Below are 12,691 nucleotides of genomic sequence, written 5' to 3' on the forward strand. Positions count from 1 at the left end.
CAGTCTGAACAAAAGCTATCAGTGTTTCTCTGCTCACAAGGCATGCAGAAACGTGAGCGACCCCTGGAGGATTATCTCCCAACACGTTGTACTTCAATAAAAAGTTTATATTTAAAGGTCTTATTTGGGCATGATCCAGATTAAGGGAAAATGACTTTAATGCAAGGAACAGTGCGTGGATGAGCTTTAGTCGAACATAGTGTTTTCCAGACCTAAAAGGTCTTCCACCATGGGAAGATGAGGAAAATGAAACTCAAATGGCCAATTTGACTGTCTTTTTTATTGCTCAGATAAAGGTTTGTGGAAGGAAAGAAAATCATATTAAACAATGAAACCAGACTTTAAGGGATCATCTGTGTATTTCATTTATCTTTTTCCCTACTCCCCCAACTGTGCAAGAGTTTGGATTATTTAGCGTTCAGAGAGTTTGAAAATATTTCCATCATAATATGTGCACAGTTCAGATTTTATTTTGAAAATAAAATAAGAAATACAGAAAATAATAAACTCAAATGCCTTTAAAAGTTTTTTATTCCCGTAATTGAAAATTTTAAACCAAAATTATATTGGTCCTAATTAACTTTACTTTGAAAGACAAATCTCTAAATTCCTCGTCTTATTTACAATAAATCTAGATGACTCAATAGCATTTAAGCAGAAATGTGATATACTTAACGCTTAACATTTTCTTAACATTTTCTCTCAGAAACATCCATTTTTATGCTACCTAGGTAAGAGTGTGGAAGTGAATATTAAAACCCCATAACCATATTTTGGTGCTGATGCTGCATTTTCACGTTTTATGATCTATCTTGAGCTGTTTGACTGAATGGCAGTCTGCTGTTTAATCAAGAGCCATGTGTTATTCTATATAAGTGTACTGTATTATAAAAGTGAATGTAAAATTAATTTCAGGATATATATGTTTAATTACATAGTCTCATGTTACATATCTGAATCAAATTGTGCATTGCCTCTTAATAGCTTGAAAAAGTTTGGAATTAATTTAAGCAATGAAGCTTGAGATCTTTTAAAGGAGGCTTTTCTTAGATCATAACTCAGTTCTCAAAGTTGAATCCTTTGTGTTTTTTTCCAATTTAGCCCCTTGGGTGCAGAAGTAAAGAATATGACATTTATTGAATGCTTGTTTTGTACCAGGCGATGGAATATATGGCTTACATACACCACCTTGTTTCAAAGTCTAACAAAATTCCATAAGATGACTGTAATTCTTCCCATTTTACGCATGAACAAAAAAATCAAGAGTAAACTACTTGAGGTCACAACATTAGTAAGTGGTGGAATCAGGATTTGAATACAAAGCTGTAGGCCTCCATGGTAAAATCACTTTTTAGAATATTACTTGCATATGAGAAGGAAAAAAAGAAGGGTGAACATATACCACTATGTTTAGCCGTGGTGGGATTAAAGTTAATTTTTAATTCTTCATTTCATCATTCTGTATTGTCTGAATTTCTGATAATGTTTGTCTGTTTGTTTGTTTATTTATTTATTTATTTAAATATAGTATAGGATTTGAAATGACCTTGAGAAGTCATTCAGGTTGAAACGGTTAACTGTTAAGGGCTCCAGAGGCTATATTTGTATAGTGTTTCTTGACATGAGAGGTTTGAATCAGGCAGGCTTCTGAACGCCCGAGTGTCTGGGGACCGGATAATCATGGGGTCATAGTGTGTTTCCCAGAGACCTCGAAGGTCAAGCATAATCTGAAGGATAATCAATTCAGAGCTCTACTCCAAGCCAGAAAGATTCATGAGAACCTTGGATGGCTTGATTATTACTAGGTCAGGTAAGCAAGAACTACTCCTGCCTACTTACCACTACCACTTTAAGAAAAATTTCTCTAATAGCTATTGAGATTCATGGAATCATTTCACCCACTCCTCTAATAAAAGTGTGGACTTACTATTTATTTACCAAATAACCCTTTACTCTATATGTATCCTTGTAACAGTTGGGATCAAGATTCAAGTGATTATCCACCACCATCCCTTAAATGTATCATTCCTTCTCATATTTCTGAAGCTAATTATTTATATGAAGGTATGGAGATAAAAGTCAGCTGGTTGAGTATAATAATAATGCTTTGGTGTGCCACCCAGATTCCTCCTTTTGGACCAAGGTCCAAAAAGGTCAAAGTCATTCCCCCTCCGGCTTCCAGAAGTATCGTTTTGCTGGCAGCTCACGGTTGAGACCCTCCTCAGAAATTGCCCTTGAAAAAAAAAAATTGCCCTTGACCAAAGGAAGCTGCCTTGCCCAAGCTTAGCTGCTTCCTCAGGGGTAGCCCACATCTAATGCCTAGACTATAAGTGGGCACAAAGCCCAGCACCCTTACTCCAATTTGGGGGCATCTCTGAAAGGCCATCCCAGCTCCAGACCTCCCTGTAAAATCGCCTGAGGCTCCTGTCTCAACCTCATCACAGTGTAACTTGCCCTTCTTCCCAATCCTCCTTCTCTCAATCCTTTATAGGCATCTCTCCTAGGAGTACTCACCAGTGAGCATCCTCCATGTGATTTTCTGTCTGAGTCTCTTTTCCCAGGAACAGGACTTAAGACTCACCTACCACCATTTCCTATGCCCTTGGGGCCACCATTCTTTCCCAGGTGAGCTCTGGCAAGAGTAGCATCCATTGTGAGTATCACATTACCTGTACCAGGCAGATCCCTTCTTAGAGGAACTGAGTAAGGAGTTAATCACATAAACTCACATAGCAAGTCTGCTCAGAAAGGGTCTCTACACCCTGCTCTCCAAGCCCTGGGGTCAAGAGTTGTGCTGCTGGTTAGCTTCTCACTGCAAATCGTCTCTATGGGGTCTCAATAAAGTGAGCACTGGTGTCAAACCAAACTCTGAGATTGTCTGCGGTCCTGGACTTCAGAGGCCATGGGTGCACTGAGAGATCAGAGCCGAGAGTTTTCTGTAGTAGCAGCCAACTACAGTAGCAGTGGTAAAACAAAGCTCTCCAGTCTGGCATGGAGCAAGGACACCACCTCATAGGTGACCTTCGGGGATCCAACACCTGTCTCTTGGGCTGAGTTTCACCATTAATCACATACAAGGAACCGTGGTATTGAAACAGACCCTGTCTTCTCTGGGTTTGGTGCCTGGGTAACTTGGCATCCTCCTGGATTTGTGAACATACCATGATACCCACAAAAGCCAGCAAAGTTAGAAAGAGAAGATGGCTTCAAAGGACACCACAGAGAAATGTGTCAACTCTTTGGAGCAACTCTTTTTATAAAAAATATACTGGAATAGATTGCAGCAGGACACCCTGGTCAATAAAGACTTCAGAATATAACTCACGTAGGGGAACGTTTTCCTTAACATCAGAGTGAGGTATTTTCCTCAGTACTGCAATGATTGTTACACATTTTGTAGACTCCCGCAGAACTCTCTCTAGATGGGATCTGCTAACTACCATCCACACTGATGCAAACAATTGACTCCAGGAGAAAAATATTTAAAAATCATTGTGAATGGTGGGTCTCTATCCTGCTAAACTTGTTTCTCTACTTCTCAGATATAATTTCCTCACTTCGGCATTCAAAAAGAATTTACAATATGAAATAATTTCATTCAACTGGTAAATTAATTTATTTTTATGGAGATAAACTTTGTAGAGAATTCCTCTGGTTAGGCAGGATCAAGTGCTGCTTGAAATCAGACTATCAAAATAATTTTTTTAATGATCTAAATAGTCAACCAGTAACTTGTTTTAGCATTATTTTTGTCAAAACTGAAACGAAGCTATAAAACTTTTCAGGTTGTCCTCTTGCTTTGACTACTAGGAAACTCAGAGCCAAATTTAATGTCTAATACCAATAACAATTCTTAGCTTAGATTTTCTGATATAATCCCTCTTCTTTTCCCACCCCAACTTCATTCTATCCCCTCCAATACATGACTACATAATTTGAAAAATTATTTCTGAAAGTTTACCCTGGTAAAAGAAAAAACAAGAAGATCAAGAAACACTCTTGAAATTATAAATATTTCTGTCTTGTTGGTCCAATATTTTAAAGCTGATCTAGGGAAAGCAGGTAAATCATAAGCAATTAATAAGTGGACAACAAGGAGAAGATGTTCAAGTTCAATGTCTTTCCAAAGACCGGGAATTTGATATGAGTAGCTGAATATGGATTATACATCCACCAGGGGTGGGAAAGCAGTCTCTTCAATATGGAATTCATTCTCCAAAACTGAATAGATCTGTGTCTCAAACAGTTCCATTGGACAAATTGTGCCTTAAATCTTCTTTGAACTGCTGAGCCTAAATTAGATTTGGATATAAAAGGTTTCATTTTGCATAACCAACATTTAAAGCTTCTATTGAGTCTTCAAAATGATTTGCTGCAATGCTTGTGTTTTTGGTGGGAGTCCAACTTTTTAACTTGTCTGAGTTTCGGTGATAAAAGTTCACATTAACTAAGATAACATGCCAGCACTGAATGCTCTCAGGCTAGTTATGTGTTCTCCATGTCTTCAGTGTATTCAGATAAGATGAACTGAATCTTTAAAAAAACTGACATTAATTGGCAGGATTCCCTATATCAATGCTTCAATCAATTTTAAAATATCTTTCCATATTCTTTGTGTATTGGAATCTGAGATAATGGAGTGTATATGTCAAGATAGCATGGGCCCTGATGTAATAAAAATATAACCCTAGAGTCCCAGTTACTTAGCACAATAAAGGCTTCTTTCTTTTTTTTTTTTTTTAAGGCTTATTTCTTATTCATGCGAAGTCCCAATGTGAGTCAGCTAACTCTTCAGAGTAGTTGTTCTCCATGCTATGACACAGAGATGCAAGATCTTTGTACCTTACAGCCCGACCATCTCAGTGCATGCTCTTCTTTGTATCATGGCAGGAGAAAAGAGAGTCAGAGGGTTGCACATTGACTTTTGAATGATTCAATCCAGGAGTGACTCTTGTTCATGGCCCATTAGGCACATGGGAGCACATGGATTTTCAGTGACCAGCACATGCCTCTGATTCAGGAAGTGTATAGCATTCTGAGGGAGTGTGCAGATTTCTCGCATCTCTTTCTGTGAAAATGTAGGTTCGATCAATGTCACTGTTTTTAAATAAGGTCTTGTGTAATGGGGCATATTTGAGTGAATACAAAATATCCATGCTTATAATTATACACATAAAAACAGAATATAACTTTGTTCCATCAAATAACTCCTCTTTTGTTTTTTATAAGTGATTCTTGTGTGGATAGTAAGATATTTTTTGATAAAGGCATTGTTTTATTGTTTGAGTGATAAGGGTCAAAGACCCACGTAGGCAGGAAGTAGGGTTTCACTGAAATAAGAGGCTATTCATGGTGCCAGCCACCAGGATCCTAACAATCTTCTGAGAAAAAAAAAAAATCAAATCTCTTTTCTCCAAAGGGAAACCAGGATTGAGGGGCATTGCTCAGAAAGGCAGCAGAGTGGTAATGCTCTTCTCAAAGTTGTTCTTCTCAGAAAGGCAGCGGAGTGGTAATGCTACTTCTCAAAAGAGACCATTTGCTGTGTTGGGAGGAGGCATGAGAATAAGTGGACTAAGGGCTGGGTGATAAGGTTCCTAGGCAAGGCAGTATGTCCTGACCTTTTAGAATAAGAACATAAGAGTGAGTGAGAAGACTGGCCTAGGCCCTGGGACCTTGCTCACTAGCTCAGGACTTGGAGAAATCAGTTTAAGAATTCTTGGGGGGAACCAACAGCTTGGTTTATCCTTTGGACCAACTTTGAAAAAGGAAGAAAAGCAGAAAAATTTGTTAATCTATATGGAGATTGAAATGAAGGAAGTAAGAAGTCTGCAGTGGAAGGCTACACTCAGAGACAAAGGCAGGATTCAAAATGTTGAGCATGGCTGTATGATGTTTGACACCCCGGGGAGGAGGGGAGGAAAGATGAGGCTGTGGAAATGGATGGTGGCCGAATCATAGATTCACTTCTGGAGTCAATATTGAGTCACTGTGGGATTCAGAATCATGACAACATATGATATATTTTCATCGGTTAAGCCTCAGCTGGGAGGCTATGGTTGTCTGGAGACAATGATTTGGGGAATTACGGTGGTGATGAGGATACAGCTCCAATATTTGGCATTGGGCTCTGCGGGACTTGCTATTAATGGTGGAGTGGGAGAGTTATAAGGGAATCACAAGGACTTCCAGGTTGCAGGCCTAGGAAACTGGGTAAGGATAGAGTCAGATTTGCCGAGAGACAGTGGAAGCTGGCTGAGTATGGAGAAGGTAATGGGATGGTTCTGTGTGTGGTGAATTTGAGCTATTTGTGGCACAGAACAGATACTCAGTAACTATTCTTTGAATATGTGAATTCCTTACTCCCTCAGAAAGAAAAGTAATGACTATTTCCCAATATCTGAACTCCAACCCAGAAAGAGCGTAGAGATCATTTGATTAGTGTCATGTGTCTATTAGAAATTGAGATTATTAATAAAGACTCAACTTTTATTCATGTTGTCCTCCACTAAGAGATGGAGGCTCTCCTTATGACTCAGATCTTGATACAGTGTTCTGCCCATTGGGTTAGACCTCCTGGTTCTGACTGCTTCGATCAAAGCTGAGTTCCCCAGATCTTCTGAACTCTGTGCCTCTACCAGCATGAACAAGCTGGCACTAGCACTTACCCAGTAAGGAGCTCTCTCACCTGCCCCCAGCCAGCCTCTCATCTGCCCTACCCAAGATCTTGCAGCCCTGCCACTCTTCTGACTGGCATCCTACAGCAATGATAGATACTGACTCTGGTTGTAGGCAATCACAGGCAATCACCGTGTGGTTGCCGATCTCTTGTTTACCAACCACATTAGGACTATCAAAATATACTATAGTTCTCCTACCTCAAATTTCAATGAGACATCTTATTCCTGCTTGATCCATGAAAAGTATTGAATCAATGTTCGTTGAATGAATGAATGGGAGATAAATAAATTAAATGGGAGGCCATTAGGAAAATAAACCTCTTACTGCTCTATTGGTACACCTTGTGCTCACACACATGTGATTTTGCAATAGCCCCCATGCCAGGGATATATACGCCTATCAGAGATTAAGTGGTGAAGACAATTTTCACTGATAGCCAACTGGAAATGGGCCAAACTCATCATATATGGAGCTTGAGGTCCACACACACATGTCAGGAGAGGAGTAGACAGGTCAACAGCCTTTGTGACCCAACTTCCCTGAAGTATGGCAAAGCATCTTTTTTTGCAGCAAAAAAAGGATAACACATTGTTTAATTGGAGAGATTTGGATTTACTCTTAATTTAATTCAGCTGCCCAGCAGCCATAATTAGATTTGCATCATGATATATCTTCAATACTATCTATTTTCATAAATGCAAACTTTCTTGAACATGTTTCTGATGGAGCCTGACATTTTAAAATATGTCCTATTGTCCTTTTCTGTGCAATAGACCAAGCTTAGAGTGTTCACTCCTATATCACTGTCACTATACTATCATACCAGATGGCTACTTCATCACAGAATCAAGAATTAGGGATAATTTATGCTGTTCCTTGCTCTAGAATGTGAAAAGAGAAAGCGTTTGCTGCACACGTGCTCATGACAAGCAGCTCGAGCCAGCAGTGGCCACCTCGTCAGAGGGCAGTCGGTGCTAGGGCTGCCTTGCCTTCAGGAATGAGATGCCATTCCATGGAGCCCTAAGCTCTCAGGTCACAGAGAAAATCGTCACAGCACGTGAGCTGACACTTCATCCAGTAACCAAATTAAGCCTGGAGTGCCTCTTTGTTAAGGAAAACAAGTTGCAATAAAACAGTTCTAAAATGGGAAAGATAATATCTGAATCTTCCATTGTTTCATATTCAAGGATTTCTCCTCTTCAAGGAAAAAAATATGCATGTTGGCTTAATATTCAGAGCAGTTGTTTTTGTGTCTGTGACCATTAAATGTTAGAAACGGAAGAGCTATTTATCCTCAGCCTGCTGAAGAGAACAGTGGAAATTTCTTTTTATTGGTCTATAAATAAGCAAAGTCTGAACACACCCTTTATTGGGAGAAGAGCCACGGCGACTCATTACACATACCAACAGGCTCGTCAGGATTCCTTCTTTGAAGTTGCCATGAGCATGCAGACAGACATAGACAAAAGACTGTCCTCTCAAACTATCAAACCTATTTAACCTGAGGACCAACTAATATTCCCGAGGTAAAAGAAAAATGTCTATAAAATCAAACATTTCTGGTTAACAGGTGTTATTGTGTAGGAAAACCTAGGCAAGTCAGTGAACTATCATTTAACACAAGCTTGGGAGTGACAAATCAAATGGCCCTTGGTTCCTTTGTTGTATAATCACGTACCATCAACAAAGAAACGTAGGGCTTTGGGGTTTTATCTCCATTGTACAAGAAGCAATTGGTCACAAAAAGACTCCCCCAAACGTCAGGTAAGATCCCTATTCGAATGCTACAGACCAAAGATCAGGTTGCCTTAATTTTTGTATATGGCAATTATTTGTGGTTGTGAACATGCAGAAGAGCCACTGAAAATGTCCCAATTATATGGGTAATATAATACGTCCCTTTTATTTGAATCTGTTTCATTTGTTCATGTGTATTAACTTTTTCAGATTAGCTCTCCTGCGAAAACAGACAGCTGCACTGGGGGAATTCAGTTGTGTAGGCAAAATTAAAAGGCTATCAGCATAAAAAGTGAGAGCACAGTGAACAGAAAGCTTAACAATTTGGAAAGAACAACAGACAGCTAGCAATAATCGCGCCCGCCCTTCCAGGGAAGGAACTGCATGTGCCTGTTCTCCGTACATGATTTGAGGCTTCTACTCATGTGAATGATGATACCTCTTCCATCAAGATCTTGGATTATTACCAGTGCCTGGGAGAAATTTTATTGGCTGTTGCAGTTCATTGAGAATTAATTGATATGACACACTCACTCTACATGAACTTGGAAAAAAGTCCATCGAGTGAGTGATTTAACTCATTTTATGTTAATTATAAATTATGCCAGGAAACACGGTTATGGCTGGACTCGTTTCCAGCTCTGGGACGGCACACGTGAGCGGTGTGGACTTCCCACACTCTGGACGCCCTGACCCTGGCTGCCTTACCACCCCCTTCCAAGGCATTGACTTGGCACCCCCACCACCAGGGGGGTTTTTTCACCGTGGCGGGTTCTTAAATCCGAAGGCCCACCTATCTCTCCTCGTGATTTCCCCGATCTCAGGAAAGACAACCTCCGAATTGGATAATTAACATTTTTTACTCACACTCTGTATATTTTAAATAATCTCCGAAGTGTTTCATAAAACCCAAAAGGAAGAGGGAGGGGACAACTGCTGCCAAATCAAACAGAAAATGAAAGATGACTTTAGAAAGAGAATGTGAGAATGACTGGCTGCATGTGAAGAACTCTTTTATTTTCATTTCCTGCTCAGTACTGCTGATGAGCAGATTCCTCTGAGTCGCCCTCTCGGGGAGCGCACACTAGTGCAGTTATTAAAAGGAGCCCGGGGATCGCAGTCGTTGTTATGCAGGAGCGGTAGCTCACGTAATGGGGGATGGCATTTCTCTCCACTCCGTGCTGCTCCGCTGGTTCTAATAGCAACCTGGAGCTCAATTTCCTCCTCAAGAACATTGCATTTCATGTGGAATGTCAATTATTAAAATGCAGTGTCCCGTGTCTTACTTCTCACTAGATGAATTCATTTGCAAAACTTGCTAATTTATGCAAATGATTCTTAACCTGTAACTGCCTGGAATCTATTTTGCCCTCTCTGGCTTTTGGGAAGCTGGGAGCCTAGATGCAGGAAGGAAATCCGTTAATGCAGAATTTGTCAGTTCTGTCATCGTTAGATTGGTGATTGAGCTGTTAAAACAAAAACAAAAAACAAAACAAACAAAAAACCCCGCACACTTCCTACCCTCCGCCCTGCCGTGACCACCAGATAAAAATATGTTATTAAGTAGAAGCCAAGACAACAGTTGGAGCTGAAAAAAATTTAGAGATTAAATTAAAGATAAACCAGAATGAGAGGATCTGGTACCTGCAAGTCCTGACAACCTGAGTGATGTTAGAAGCTAATGACCTCTTTTCTGGGAGAAACTAACTGGTTAATAACCCAAGGAAGGTCTATCAACTCTATCAACTACCCACTAAGACAGATACAGATAGTGGTCAGATAACACATTTCTTCCCAAGAATGAAAACCCAACTGGCCTGGATTCCAGTCAATACAAAGCACAAAAGGAACTGTGTACAATTTTTAATTTTGGCCATGGTTACATGTAAGACAAGGCAGGAAAAAGGGATATTTTTCGAGAGAAGGAGCGTTGTGTGTGCATGTGTTCAAATATAGGGTGTACAAGAGGGCTTGCCTGATATTTCTGGTTGTGAATGTGTGTTCCCACAGGTACCCTCAGCTCCTCAGGGCTTCCTCCAAATGACTTGCGTTACACCTTCTCACATCACTGGCACCATGTTTTAATCACCTCTTCTAAAAAAGACCCTGCAATTTTTGCCCCCACCGCCCTGACTGTTACACAGATCTTTTTATGAACAGTGTTACTTATAAAAGAGCTTTCTGGAAAGAGCTACTTTTCTTTTTCCATTTCTTTTTCTGAGGTCAGAGGGAGAATTCTGACTCCTGGCTTCTGAATCCACAGGAAATGCATACATCACATTGTTTTTATTCAGTGCTCTTCACTCTGACAATTCCTGAAGGCCACTGAGCAATTGAACAACCTGGATTGGATTAGCCAGGGAGACTCGACCAGGGAGGCAGCTGGTCACAGTGTGTGTGTGTGTGTGTGTGTGTGTGTGTGTGTGTATGAGACAGAGAGAGATGCACAGCGGAGCTCTCGTCTGGACACCCACCCTGAGCCACTGCTGTAGACTCTATGCGCGAGCAGCCCCTCCAGCCTGCTACCCATACAGACCACCCTCCACTGTCCTTGTTTCTCTAATTTGATCTCCTTCTGGCTTTTCTGCCTCTGTGCTACACATACACGTACATGGTCACACGCTGTCCTTGTGACCTGCTCTTCTGACTGCTGGGTTGCATTTTCCTTTGCTAAGTGCACCAATAGTTGCAAACGAGGTAGGGGGCATTTGTTGTGGATATTGGAATGGATTCTTTCAAGTCCACAGTAGGTTCCAATTAAAGAGAGGGAAAAAAAAAAGAATTTGCCCTTGGTAAAACGGACAGTCACCACTTCAAGGGACTTGTCCAAACTCCAGAAGAATAATAGAAGAGTACATATTTAATCACTCACTTTGCTCCCCTTTCTTTCAGAACCATGTCTCTTTAAATCTTCTGGCCCACAGGATGCCAAAATGACTTGATGATTTATTTATGCAGCACTTGGCAGCCCATAGTCCAGATTGTGGCTGAGGCTGAATCTTATGAGCCTTCCCCTCATGAGTATATTTTTAAATCATATGAAAAATATATTTTTTGAAAACCTCGATTGTGTTTGGCCCAGCCTCGGGCCCTGAGAAAAACAGTGATGTAAGAAATTAAAATTGCTAAGGACCTAGCTAGTGAAATTTTTATCATGAGAGATGAGAAAAATGTTGAGTTTTCATTGGAAGAAGGAAAAAAACAGTATTTAGACCCAAATGCTTTAGTGATATTAAATGTGACCTCTATTTATAGCAATTCATCTGGTCATTCAACAATTTGTCGGGCTTTTCCTAGGTTCCAGAAAGTACAGTAGGCCCAGAAGACTGTGATGAAGGAGACAAGCCCTGCCCCTTCTCTTCTGGAACAGACATATCAGAGGAGACGGATGATACAGAGGTAAATAAACACTGTAGGTGAACAGAAAGGTTTCAAATCACACCAATAATAATTCCCAAGTAATAAAGAGAGACATTGAGTTGAGACTCACCTGAGGTGCAGTGAGTTTCCATGTTCACCTCGGAAGACAGCTTCTCTAACATCAAATCAGAAAACAGAGCATCTGGGAAAACGATTTCCTGGACAATTTCACCTCTGTAAATTCCTGGCCAAAAACAAAAAGATATGGTTAAACTCAAAGGAAAAGGTTTAAACCAAGAGCAGGGTGTTAAAGGGTGCACGGTAATCGGACAGAATGGTTCTAGAAATGGCTTTGTAGTTTGGCACCGTGAATTAAAACTTTATGTGATCAGTGATTAAGTGTTTTGAGGAGGCCCAAGTTTACAAGGTCTGAAGTAAGGCCAGAGGGGCAGGGTTTTAAGCAATGGGTAATAAAAAGTGGCATGGCAAGGATAAGAACTTAAAATCCTGGCCAGTCTTTACTGAGAATTATTAACAGTAATACCTCATACTTGCATACCACCTTAAGGTTTTTTAGAGTACAAGTCACACTTTTTATGTCTTTTGATTTCCACAACAATCCCATTAGGTGAAGAAACTAAGTCACAGAAAAGTAAAAAATGGTGACGCTGTTCTCTCTACCATGGCTAGCCATTTCTCTCATAAAGGCAGATCCTTCACAATTTTATTTTATTATTATTATTTTTTTTAGATCCTTCACAATTTTAAAGGGAGCATTCTCTGTAATTACGTTACACACTGCCACCGTGGCAAGTTGAAAATGAAAACTCTGGTAAAGTCCATTATTTTGTTCCTAGTTTTATCCATCTTTACGTGGATTTTTTTAAACTGAAGGTATGTCTTCAAAGTGCAAAAA

The 12,691-nt window shown here is 40.1% G+C and overlaps 1 long non-coding RNA gene across 1 annotated transcript in view; it reads right to left on the reverse strand.

Moving 5' to 3' along the window:
- Window positions 1–12,022, reverse strand: part of LOC140598109 (uncharacterized) — a 39,639-nt gene extending 27,617 nt beyond the window's left edge. The window contains exon 1 of the long non-coding RNA XR_012000238.1: window positions 11,906–12,022. This is a non-coding gene — a long non-coding RNA (uncharacterized lncRNA). The remainder of the gene's footprint in view (window positions 1–11,905) is intronic.
- Between the last annotated feature and the right edge of the window lie 669 nt (window positions 12,023–12,691).

This window comes from Vulpes vulpes, chromosome 3 (genome assembly GCF_048418805.1).
Source record: "Vulpes vulpes isolate BD-2025 chromosome 3, VulVul3, whole genome shotgun sequence".
In the NCBI taxonomy this organism is placed as follows: domain Eukaryota; kingdom Metazoa; phylum Chordata; class Mammalia; order Carnivora; family Canidae; genus Vulpes; species Vulpes vulpes.